Genomic DNA, 11749 nt, shown 5'->3' with positions numbered 1-11749 from the left:
ATCATATCTGAAGCTGAAAATTCCAGTCTTAAGCCTGACAACTAAAGGCTGGAATACACTACACAATTTTGCCCCAGTTTTCCGCCAATTTACTGTTTAAAGAAGTTTAAGCTAGTTGCTGAAAGTTAAAAGTCGTGTAGTGTATTCAAGCTTTTAAGGTCATCTTTAAAACTAGACTACTGCCACCTTTCAGTAACTTTAAAAGACCCTGAAAGACAAGAAGCAACACCAGAAGACATTCACATCATCTGCTCTTGCTGTACATATAGACTCATGCACGGTGTCACACAAGTCCGCAAGTCCACAAGTCCGCAAAGTCACATGACTGACCTTTGGCTTTGAAGTAATCATGAACACTTTTCTATTTGACTGGGGTACTTAACAAAACTTCTAATGGTAAACTCTGCAGGGTTTTGTTAATAAGCAAATACTTGGCAGTTAGTGATGAGAGCAAACAGCAGAGCTTGCCGATCAGCAGCACAGCCAGGAAAAGCTTACAGTACATTCATTCTCTCATTGTAGTTTATTTAACAAACATTGGAGATGGATTGGAATGGAAGTGGCAGATTGGGTTCGATTGAGCGCTTTAGTTCTAAATATAAGCGCATTTGTTTCATTAAGCTGGGCTTAGTTGACGTCTCAGCATTCTGGGTTCCGAGAAGCCTGAGCGCATGGAAAGTCCAAGCGGCCCAGAGCACCGGAGGGCCAACTTTCCAGAGCATCCATCAAAAACTGCTGTTTCAAAGGTGGCTTTTCCACACATTTGTGAGGAGAAAGAAATTAAAATATGAACTTAACTCAAGCAGGTTGTTCATGGAACAATGCATGACATTGAGTATCTCTCATTCAATCACATCACGACTGGAGCAGACTATCAAGAAATGAAAGTCAGACTTGTTTGGACTTCTCTCAGGGTTTCCACTATTTTCAAGACGTTATAGTCCAAGACATTTATGTAACTAAATAGATTTAGAATTAGCATTTCTGGTAGAGGAACCACAGAAATCTGCCATCTTTGCTTATGGAACTACAGATGTTTTTGTACAAATGACCTGAACTGCCATGTGATCAATCACTCTGGAACAGCATGAAAAATGACATCATGATGATGACATCACAAGAACACACAGACCAAAACTATAGTTTTATAGTTTAGTGACTTTTCTGAGCTGTGATGTCAAAGGAGACAAATAGTGATTCCAAGTCCGTTTCACAATTTAACCCTGTAAAGCCTGACCTATCAAATAATAGTTTGATTTTTTTAACAGGAAATTGAACTGTTTATTGAATGTAGTTTATTAATATACATATTATTAATTGCAATGTAAAAAAATACATTAAAAAATGTTTTTGTTGGTATCATATTTTATCAGGGCTCATATAGTATAATAGGACAATATGGAGCTGATATATGAAGTGAAAAAACAACTAAATTTTATAGCGATAATAGCTTGTAATTAGCTCTTTATAACAGTTCAGCAAATTACTTACATAAAATATATATAAATGTAATTTGTTACTCTATATTTCCCAACAATATACCTTAATAAGGTATTTAAATGTTTCATTTTAAGATCAAAGCTAGATTTAATTGTGGGGGCAAAACAAATAATGCAATGCAATACAATGATGACTGAGAGAAATGTTCCTCAAAAGCCTGATCCATCATAATTGATATTTACATTTGAATAAAAAATGGTGTATGGATAATCAGGTAAACCTAAGTTGCTTCAGTGTTCATCTTGAAATATACTAACAATATAAAAGTGATTCTTAAGTATACTTTTTAAAAATCATTGACAATTTGCACCATGACCTGACGTTTTTAGAATTATACTAAAACAAGTATAAACAATCAATTAAAAGACAGAAGGCATGTAGATTGTGTACAACAGTTTTTGATCATGTTGCATATCAAACATTATACGTTAGGAGCCCTCTGAAACAGAATCTGACACTGGTAAAACATCTACAATAATTTAATTAAATATTAACACTATGTTGTTCACACTAAAAAATGTATTTCATTAGAAAACAGCCTCCTTACAAACTAATTTTGAAGAATACCATAGTGTAACAGGACATTTCGGAAGTATTCAAGAACGACTACGTTTTTCCAAGCTATTTTAGTAATCTTAGCATTTTCCATGACTGAAAAACTGTATTAGTGCACCCTGTCCTCTGGGGTGGTTTTTGAAAAGAGAAAATTTAATACAACTCACTATTTTCCTCAATGTTCTCTATGTCATCTGGTTGTCAAGCCTTATTACAAACAATCAAGCTGCATTAAAAAGTTCCTGGCTTGTTTTAGCAATGAATATTGCATCGGTGACAGAATTTCAAAGATCATTTAGGTTCTTTTCATGCGGTCAGGGTTTTCAGTCAGGGGGTCTGGGCTTAATGCAAAAGACTTCTGTTGACTGAATGATTACAAGAGACTTGAAAAATAAAGCCATGCACAAATCAAAATCAGAGCTTGTAAAGCAGGATAAGTGTGACTTACAGGTGGTTTCAACACTGTTTACAGAATTTGAGTCTCCTGTACGATCAGACACACATGCATGACGTGAGAGATTTACATGAAAACCTTTTGCATTTAAAAATTTTAAAATAAATAAACAAATAAATAAGTGTGGGTTTGAAGTCAAAGCAAGTTGGAAATTTAAGTTCCATACCAATACTTCACTCGTACTGCGTCTTGCTTAAGACGCTATGGGGAAAACTACTTATTCTCCGATGACTGAAGTCATTGGTTCGTGCAGTGAATTAAAAACGAACCAATGGCTGCACAAGCCTATGGCAACGAAGCCTGCCAGAGCTCGCCAGAATGGGCGGGGCCATCTGGCTATATAATTGGGCTTTTCGCCATTGGATCCTCAGATTTCTTCTCCTTCAGCGACGACTTCAAGATCTTCTCTCTACGAGACTCGAAGCCTTCACCGTAAACAAGCCTCACAGCGGATCTAGACCCCTTCCTGCTCAGCTGACTTCGCCGCTCCTCAGCCACCTTCAGCATCTGCAGCAGCTGCAGTCTTCCGGTCCCCTGCCGCCATCCGGCGAGTTCTCTATTAGAGCAAATTTCTAAGAGCAAATTTTCTCGGCGATGTTACAAATGCCGCTCCTTTATTGTCACTGACAAACACGGCGAGTATGTTTCATGCTTGGGCGCCACTGAGACGGAATGTCCTCATTGCGAGGATATGAGTCTCGCCTCTCTGCACTCGAGGTTAGCTTTCTTTTCAGAAAGTGACTCCGCCCCTCGCGCCCTCCCGCTTCCTTCCTCCCAGGAACCTGTGAGGAAAAAGCAGCGGTGAAGAGGAACTCAGCTGAGCCCCCGCGTGCCTCATTCTCTCCTCATAGAGAGGTTTCTCCCGTCCTCTTCACTCACCCGGACCAGTGTCCCTCTGCGACTGCGAGCGATCTGGTCTCATTTGGTGGGAGCGAGTGCGATGACACGGATGACAGCATGTCTCTGGCTGCTTCAGATGCAGAGGAGCTGCCGGGCTCGTCCCCTGCCATCTGCACAGCCCAGCACAGGCATGGATGCCGAACTGTTCCGCGTCATGTCTAAAGCTGTGGAGGAGCTGGGCCCCATCAGGCCCCTCGTCAACGGGCTTCACCATTCTTCCCAAAGGTCCATGATGAGATCACCAGATCTTGACACGTCCCCTACTCGGCCCGCTTACATGCCTTTTCTTTGTCCGCCCTCACATCGGTCGACAGCGCCAAAGAAAAAGGGTAAGACAGACTGCCTCCCCTGGATGAGTCATTGGCCATGCATCAAGGATGCAGATAAGGTCCCCTTCCTCGACTCCCCGGTCTCCCCCACTGGCCTGTTTGGATTTGGAGGGTTTCGCTGAACGCTTCACTGCCGTGCAGAAGTTGTCCCAGGCAGTGCGACACTTCTTGCCAAAGCACTCCAGTTCTGCAACTGCTTCCAGTCACCCCAAGAAGGCACCTCCAGCTGCTCAATCAGCTTCTAAGCCTGAGCCCCGTCATCGCTCTCGCTCAACCAGACGCTATCCATTTCCTAAGTGGCAGGGACCCCGGCCCAAGATAGTGCCACCTCAGGCGTCTTCCTGATTTGTGGGACAGAAAGAGGAAGGGGCCAAGTCTCGCTACAGCAGGACCCCCCCTCAAGCAGCCTCTGTCGTGCCACCAAGCACCCCGTTCAGTTCCGGGGTGAACTCTGGGCCCATTCAAATAGTGGCCACACAACTGATCGCTGTTATAGCGAGAAAAATAAAACACAAGCATTTTCAAAAAGAGAGCAAAAATCCTCTTCCTCTTATCACGGGCATCGGGTCCCCGCAATGTGGTCTATTGCTTGAAACAATCCAACCCCTCGCTACATGGGCCGAGGCCTGGCAGGCCATCCCCGGAGTGTCAGACTGGGTTTTGGAAATAATAAAACGAGGTTATACACTTCAATTTGCTCGAAGACCCCCACGTTTCAGCGGCGTGGTTTCCACCTCGGTTCAGAGCAAAGACACACAAGTCCTGCGCCGAGGTGATGAATTTGCTGGCAAAAGGAGCCGTAGAAATGGTTCCCCCGGCTCAGAGCAACTCAGGCTTCTACAGCCGATACTTCCTCGTCCCCAAAAAGGATGGCGGCCTAAGACCCATCCTCAATCTAAGACTTCTGAACCGCGCCCTCATGAAACGGCTGTTCAGGATGATTACATTGAAACCTTACATTACATTTGATTACATTGATCCTCTCGCAAGTGTGCCCAGGGGACTGGTTCTTTTTGCTGGATCTGAAAGACGCCTACATTCACACCAAGATAGCCCCCCACCATAGACGATTCTGAGATTCGCCTTCGAGGGAGTGGCTTATCAACAAGGTCCTTCCCTTTGGACTTTCCCTAGCTCCTCGCACTTTTGCGAAGTGAATGTCTTTCCCCGCTGAGACAGATGGGAATCTGCATTCTCAATTACCTCGACGACTGGCTGATTCTGGCCTAGTCGGAGGACGAGCTACCATCTCACAGATCCTTTCTCCTCAGCCACTCAGAATGCCTGGGACTCAGGGTCAGGACTGCCAAGAGTGTGCTGTCCCCCAGCCAATGGATATCGTTCCTGGGAACAGTTCTCGAGTTCTCTCATACCGCCCAAATGTGGGAGGTAGTCACGCTAGAACATGCACTGGCCATTCAGCAGCTCACGGCCTCATTCAAAATTGGAGCCTCTCGCCCTCTCAAGGCGTTTCAAAAGATGCGCGGCCTCATGGCCTCTGCATCTCCAGTACTTCAGTTGAGCCTGCTTCGCATATGGCCCCTTCAGTACTGGCTGAAACCGCGTGTTCCACCCCATGCCTGGCATCTCAGACGCCTTCGTGTCAAGGTGGACCAGGCCTGCTTTGCAGCTCTGGCCCCTTGGAAAGACCCTCAGTGGATGGAACGGGGCGTGCCCTTGGGAATGGTCTGCAGAAAGAAGGTGGTCTCGACAGATGCTTCCAACACAGGTTGAGGAGCACTGTGCGATAGCAAACCGGCTTTCGGACACTGGTCGAAAGAGGAGGGTCGGCTTCACATCAACTGCCTAGAAATGCTGGCAGTATGTTTGGACCTTTCTGCCAGACCTGAGGGGACATCACGTCTTAGTCCGCTCGGACAGCATGACGGTGGTGTCCTATATAAATCGCCAGGGTGGTCTCTCCTTGAAGCGCCTCTTCATTCTGGTAGAGTGCCTCTTGGGATGGGCTCAGCTCAACTTGCGTTCACTGAGAGCAACGCGTGTGCCGGGCACGTTGAACCAGGGAGCAGACATGCTATCTCGGAGCAATGTCCCCTCGGATGAGTAGATGCTCCACCCACAAATGGTTCACAGAATCTGGGAGATCTTCGGCAAGGCAGAGGTCAACCTCTTCGCCTCTTTCTACTCCATTCAGAGCACAGGTAATAACTCTATTGGCGCTTCCTCCTTCAAAGCAAGGACAAGAGTTGAATTTACTCTGCCCCGTCAGGGCGTTGAGATTTTATATTGAGCGTTCCACCCCGTTCAGGCAGACAGAACAGCTATTTGTATGCTTCGGTGGACGCACCAAGGGGTCTCCGGTCACGAAGCAGAGACTTTCCAAATGGATAATTGATGCTTTTGTGCTAAAGAGCCCAAAGAGCCCACTCAAGGTGTCGCCTCTTCCTAGGCCTTGGTCTAGGGGTGTGTCCATTGCTGAGATTTGTGCGGCGGCTGACTGGGCCTCGCCGTCCACATTTACCAGGTTTTATAATCTGAATGTCCCAGCCTTACAGGCCTGGGTCCTTTCTGCATAACGGACTCACTCTTGTCATATGACAAACCAGTGTTTTCTGGCATTTGCCTTCTTCCTGTACGCTCTTGGCCCTCACTGAGTTCCGAGGCTGTACAAAAATTCTCTTGGGACGATTACTCAAGGCCGGACTGACCTCTAGGAGTTAGGCCCTATCGCCTCCTGCAGGGATTTCCTGCAAAATACTTGGTCCCGCTGGACCCCTTTCTGGTGCTTAAGGCAAGTTTAAGTATTGTCGTTCCTATAGCATAGCACGACGGGATTGTACTGGATCCCCATAGCGTCTTAAGCAAGACACAGTATGAGTGAAGTATCGATAGGAAATGTACTCCGTTACTAACGTAAGCTCGGTTCCCTGAGATACAGGAATGAGTACTGCGTTGCTGGCCATGCTATGTAGCTGCACGACTCAGTCGTCGCTTCAGTCAAAGTAACCTGAGGATCCTATGGCAAAATGCCCGCTTATATAGCCAGATGGCCCCGCTCATTCTGGTGGGCTTCGTTGCCATAGGCTCATGCAGCTCTGCACTGGTTAATTTTTAATTCACTGCACGAACTGCACGAACCCATAGCATCTTAAGCAAGATGCAGTACTCGTTCTGTATCTCAGGGAACCGAGGTTACGTTAGTAACCGAGTACGTTTCATGTTGTCATTTTCCACTCGGCACTCTCTAACGGAAATACAATGTGGCAAATCTCCAAACTGACCCTTAAAAATGTGGTGAGACAGCAGCTAAATCTCATGCAGCTGGTTATTGCCTACATCTGTATTTTGCTATGTCTTTACTTTGCAGAAATATCAGAATATTAGAGTGAAACCGGACAGTACAGCACAGTGAAACCTGCCGCCCACTGTACAGCACTGATGTGAAAAACAACACCTAACAAACAGGTGCAGCTGCTGCAATGGAAAGTATGACATATACAATCATTAAATGTAGTTTAATTGCCACAGCCTGTTAAAAAATAAAGTAATTTTCCAAGTCCCATAGATAAAGCATTATAGTTGTCATATAGTGTGGAATAGTGAAGTAATTTTATGTATTATCCAACTAGTTATCCAATACGGTCAGGTAAGGTAAAGGCAGTGGATGGAGATGGAGTATGTGAGCGTAAATAAGTATGTTGGATATAAAATGTAAAAATATTGCAAATAAAAAGTAGGTATACACTACCATTCAAAAGACATCAGTAATATTAGTTCAGTAAGATTAAAGGGGTTATACTGTATGACTATGATAAATTTTTTGTGTATTTGGTGTAATGAAATTTGTTTATGCGGTTTAAGGTTCAAAAAACACATTATTTTCCACATACTGTGAACATTATTGTTTCTCTTCTATGCCCCGCCTTTCTGAAACGTGTCAATTTTTACAAAGCTCATCGGTCTGAAAAGCGAGGTATGCTCTGATTGGCCAGCTATCCAGTGCGTTGTGATTGGCCGAATGTATGTGATGGAAATGTTACGCCTCTTACCATATTGTGATGCCCTGTCCGGCCGGAGCGACGAGACAAAAACATTAAAACCCATTATAAACGAGGCATTTGTTGCATCCAGTGGGGACATAATTATGGATTATAATGACTTATACTGTCTTTTTACGCGTTGCATTGCATCGCGCTGCGTAAACATAAAACCATGTCTGCATTTGTGATCGGAGAAATGACAAACAACAAGTGCTACTCCACACTGCTCAAAACTCGCGTTTGAATCGTCAGTGGCAAATCCTTTAAATATAAAAAACGTACTTACAGTCTGTGAGTCAGAACAGCTGGCATTGTAGTCTACTCTACCAGGATCAAGAAACAGTCCTCCATAAAATGCGCTGGACACATCTGAATATTGTTAGTATTGTTAGTGTTGTAAATACAACTTAACCACTGATTTCTAGTCGTGTCCTCTTTTGGAAGGCCAAACAATGTAGTTTCGCTTTCACAAGGAAACACACGGCGGGCTAGAGTGAGCGGAGGCCGGCTTGAGTGAGCGGTGGCGGGCGGCCTTGAGAACGGCTCGGCCGGCTTTCACAATGAAACACAGCGTCTTCACGACATGGCGGCAACGGCGGCAACAACAATACTACAGCGAGAATAAAAGTTACGCCTTCTTTTTTATTTGCGTGAACATTTGGGCGGCGTTATGCAAATCTTCCCACATCGTGAGGTAGACATGTGGGGGCGTGTTAGAACGAGCTGTTTTAGGTAGGCATGGTTGACTCTTAACTTTTATAAAGAATATCTCTTTGAATTTGAGACTTTAGTCTTTGTAACTTTACAGATCTTCTTTATGCACCAAGAGCTTGTAACACTCCAAAGAGAAAGGGAAAATTGAAATCGCATCATATGACCCCTTTAATGTTTTTGAAAGAAGTCTCTTATGCTCACCAAGGCTACATTTATTTGATCAAAAATATGGTAAAAACTTTAATTATTACAATTTAAAATCACTGTTATCTATTTTACTTAACTTTAAAAAATATAATTCATTCCTTAATTTTCAGCAGCCGTTATTCCAGTCTTCAGTGTCACATGATCCCTCAGAAATCATTCTAATATGCTGATTTGGTGCTCAAGAAACATTATCTCCAATCTAGAAAACAGTTGTGATGCTTAATATTTCTGTGTAAACTATGCTAATTTATTTGAAATAGAAATCTTCTGTAAACATGTACAAAATGTTACTGTAACTTTTATCATCTATTTAATGTGCCATTTGCTGAGTAGCATTAACAGCATTGATTTCTTTAAAGAAAAAACAAAAAATTAAAAAAAATTATCTCTATATATAGAACTTTTCAACACAGCCATAACTGGATGTAAATTTTATTATTGAGTGAACTTTGAGAGGGATTTTTTTCACCAGTGAAGGGACAGGAAATGGAAAACCCAGCGTGGACAGATTATACAACACATTGGGAGGGGAGGCCAAATTGCTGGTGCTCCACTTCATTCACATGCTTTCATGCAGCGAGGAAAAAGAAAAAGAAAAGGACCATCTTAAATATTCAACTCATAATCCATCATTTATATGACCAGTGCTTCAGTGGTCTTCACTGTCCTGTCCAGCTATTCACTCACACACAGGAAAAAGTCAAAAGAGAATGTCTTCAGTGTCCTCCTGCAGCAGAAAACCCCCAGTCAGCTCATCTTCAGACCTACTCTGGGGTCAGTTTGTGTAGGCCATCTAATAGCATTGGCTTTAAAGCAGTTTGGGTTCCAACCACAATGTTATATTTGGTTTCCAAAGAAACCTTTTCAAATCTGGGAGCACGGCCATCTGTGAGGTCCGTAGGGGAAAAAAACGTTGCTGGAATTGGAATAAAGGACTGATATGTATGAGAAAAAGCCTGTGCAATTATGCTCAGCAAAAAACCTAACCATTGTAAATATGGCAAAGATGGAGACAGGAACCTTATTCTTCAACTAATCCTTCTGTAAACACAGAGACAAGCGAAACATCCAAATTATATGAAATTAATATGTTGTAATAGATTAATATTTATATGTTGTCCAAGTCTTAATTGCATTTTAATGCTAATTTGAGGTTGTGCAAGTTTGCGGATGTATTTTTTCTTCGGTGCTTTAGTTAATGCAGCAAAACTCTTTTAAAAACCAATCCTCAATTGAACACACATTGCAAAACCTCACACATGTCCTCTTTGTGGCAGCACATGTTTCTTAAATATTAGAGTCTGAGGCTCTCCAATGACCTGAAAAGTAATTTGTACAGGATGTCTCCTGAGCCTTTTCCACAAATGTCAGATAGCCAAATGTTTAAACACAATTGCACTTTAACAGGGGTGAAACAGTTTATAAGACCACCCGGAGGAAGCCCTTTCTCCACATGCATTCTGTCTGATTTGATAACTGAATCAATTATGCTATACTGTAGTAGCACAATAACTGACTAAACCAATAGAAATGTCACAACCACAGTTTAAAATTTGTGACAGAAGAAAATCCTTTCTTTAGAAGAGAGAATTACTGTACTTCAGGGCTTTCACTTCTACCTCCTCAATAACCACAGCAACAAATCTGTGTTTTAAAGAGTAAGATGTTGTAAATTCTGAGGGAGACAAGAGGATCTGAGTGCATTTCCATTGACCGCATCCTCCATTAAAGATCAAACAGTTCTAAAAGAAAAAACGAAGGACTATAAGAGACTAAGTAAACAAATGTAATACCAAAGGAAAAATAGACAAAGCCTGCCAGTTTCACTCAAATGACATGAACGAGTATTAGTGTGTGATAAATTTTGATGAAATTACTGAACTGTGATACGACAAAAATGCATAACTGCTCATTAAGAAAAGAGAAGACAAAGGAAGGAAGCATTAAACTCTGTAGATGTTTAAAATGAAAGAAGCTTCAAATGCCAGATAACGCTAAAGATAGCAGACGCATCAACTGTAAAATATGTGCTTTGATTCAATTTTCTGCAGCTGCTTTATGGCCACTTACAGTATGTGTCTTTGGTTGACAGAGGCATGAATCATTGCTGTGACATTTCTGAAGGGGAGCATTTGGAGACGTGGCATGGAAGAGGTCTATCCCCTGGGCCCTGACAGGAATTAAAACTAGTCCAAGGTTAATTAAGTTAAGACGGTGTCTTAAGACATGCTTTATTTTTTATTTAGACTGCAAAAGTGAGCTGGCTGGAGATGCACGGTTAACATGAAATGTGTCGGACATATTTGCTGATAGAAAAAAAAAACATTTAACATTTACCCTGTTAATTAAAAATGCAGTCAGGTTTGCAGTCAACATGGCTTAAAGGAAGAATTCACCCAAATTTGAAAAGTTGGTTTATAGAAAACTTACAATTTGTAGGTATGATTACAGATGAATATTAAAATTATCATAGATCAATATGAAAATCTTTTGAAGGCAAGGACAGAACTGTTTTTGTTTTACAAACATATTACTCACTTCTTTTTACACTTCAGAGATAAATTAAAGAGAAAATACAAATGTTAGTATGTATAATTTAAAAATTAACACCTACTTTGAAACTGTAATGGTTCTGTTCAGTAATGTTTTAGTTTGCATGGACTTTTAGTTTGTATTAATTCTCTCCTTATTGTCATGACCCTCTGTGACAAGCACCTAAATAATTATCCTGATATTAACAACAGTATTTAACCACAAACTATAATTCAAAATAATCAACATCTCTGAATAATTCAAAGAGTTGAAATTCCAGTTGCATGAATTAATTAATTAATTTTCTGCAGCTTCATTTTTTGTATAGGCCAATTTAATGGGCCCAGATGTTGTGTGAGCAGTGAAGTCCATCCATGTGCTCAACATCTGATCCATAGAAATCTGTGGTTTACTACTGCTGCTATGCAAATGCTGTTACATTCAATTCATAGATCTGCAGGAAGCAGGGAAACTGTCTACTACTTGTTTGTAACTCCATGAACTCATTTGAGAAAATAAATACTTGCATGTTAATTATTTTCAAATGTGGAACTGCA

Source organism: Sinocyclocheilus grahami, unplaced genomic scaffold, assembly GCF_001515645.1.
Source record: "Sinocyclocheilus grahami isolate Dianchi unplaced genomic scaffold, SAMN03320097.WGS_v1.1 scaffold188.1, whole genome shotgun sequence".
Taxonomy (NCBI): Eukaryota; Metazoa; Chordata; class Actinopteri; order Cypriniformes; family Cyprinidae; genus Sinocyclocheilus; species Sinocyclocheilus grahami.
This window is presented reverse-complemented; position numbering follows the sequence as displayed.